The sequence below is a fragment of the Prenolepis imparis genome, unplaced genomic scaffold (genome assembly GCF_030444845.1).
Source record: "Prenolepis imparis isolate NDT839.2.m4 unplaced genomic scaffold, iyPreImpa1.0 SCAF_12, whole genome shotgun sequence".
NCBI lineage: Eukaryota > Metazoa > Arthropoda > Insecta > Hymenoptera > Formicidae > Prenolepis > Prenolepis imparis.
Window position 1 is genome coordinate 12,021,450 of NW_028141170.1, and position 1,892 is coordinate 12,023,341.

Genomic DNA, 1,892 nt, shown 5'->3' on the forward strand with positions numbered 1-1,892 from the left:
TTTTCATATAGATTGGAATCACGCGATTCGTTATGCTTAGCGAATAGTAAGCCGACTTTTCATGTAAAATCAAGGCTGGATTAAGGGTCGGTAGGCGACACGGTGGAGACGCCTGTCGGCCGGCCGGGAATTACGGATTCGTATAATCCAGATTTTAGCCAAAATACTGAATGAATCTCATTAAATTTACGATATTCTTAATCAGTAAGCTCGACTGTAATCAGCTAAAGAGCTATTTTATTAAAAAAAGGTGAAAATAAAATTTTTTAATAAACTTGGGGAAATGTGCAGTTAGCAACGGGTAAGGTTGGGTTAGCCGCGAGTCCGTATTTAATTTATTATAAATTTTTAAGAGCAAAAATGCAAAATCGGGCTCTTTAGCTGATTGCATTATTATATAAAGAATATATTTAAAAAAAAATCACGAAGCTATGTCACTTATTTGATGAGAAATCTGGACGATACGATTCTCACTAGATCTAAGGAACTGGGGAAATTTTCGTGGTAACATACTGACAGCTTGACAAGGAGAGAGATAATCGTTCTGTCTTTGTCTCTCTTGCATCGCGTATGTAGTAGCGTCCATGTAGGCACAAATATTAATATGTTGAGGACACGGATGCGATTATTGAAAGATAATGTCAACAAGAACCGGCTATCGTATTACCTTTGTTTCTCTGTATATGTAAAACGAGGATAACGATATCTTAGATCTTGCTCCTAACAATATCTTCCAATAATTGTATCTTATTGTATGCCGTGTATCTCGCATATATTATGTATCTCAAATTATAGAATAATGATTTATATTAAAATATATATTTTTTTAAGGATTATTATATGCATAATTTAGAAAGAATATTTAAAATATTTATAAGTTTATATATATATATGTATATATATATGTATATATATATATATATGTATATATATATATATATATATATATATATATATATGTGATTGACAAGTATGTGTTATCTTGATTTCTTATTGATGTTACTGTATAAAAATATCAGCTGCATAAAGAATAATATAAAGAACTTATGAATAACATATAAATAGCTTAATGCAAGGTGTTCGGTCTATCACCCTGAAAACTCGAGTTCAAGTCTATCGGTATATATATATATTTTTTTATATTTATTATTATTGGAATATATAGAAATTATTAAAAATATATATTTTTAAAGGCGATACTTAAGAATTTTTAAATATTGAAAATATTTCAATAATTTTACAACTACAAACACATTGTATATATAAATGCAAAAAATTCGGTAAATAAATTAATCCAGTAATAAATCTATCTCTCTAAATCAGTAATCAATATATATATATATATATATATATATATATATCAGGGATCCGGACCGAAACAAAATTAGGGTTCGGTTTCGGTTACGGTTTAATAAAATATTGAATAACTGTTCCGGTTCCAGTTTCGGTTTTTTGATAAATAAAAAAACCGAAACCGTTTAAATTATGATTTTTTCGGTTACGGTTCCGGTTTTTAAAAATTTTTACTTTTTGTTTTTCTAATTAAATTAATTTCTAAATTATATTACTTTAAAAAATTATTATTAATTTTTATGACATAAATAAACAACACTTCATATTATACATAAAAATATATTTAGATATAGGTATATATAATATAGATACATATATAAATATATTTTCATATGTCATAAAAATTAATAATAATTTTTTAAAGTAATATAATTTATATATACTTTATATATATACCTATATATATATATATATATATATATATATATATATATATATAAAACAGAAAATATAATATCTTCACAGCTATCATTATTGCGATAATACATACACGTTTCAGAACATTTAAAAAATAATTATAATTAAGCAATTATTGTAAA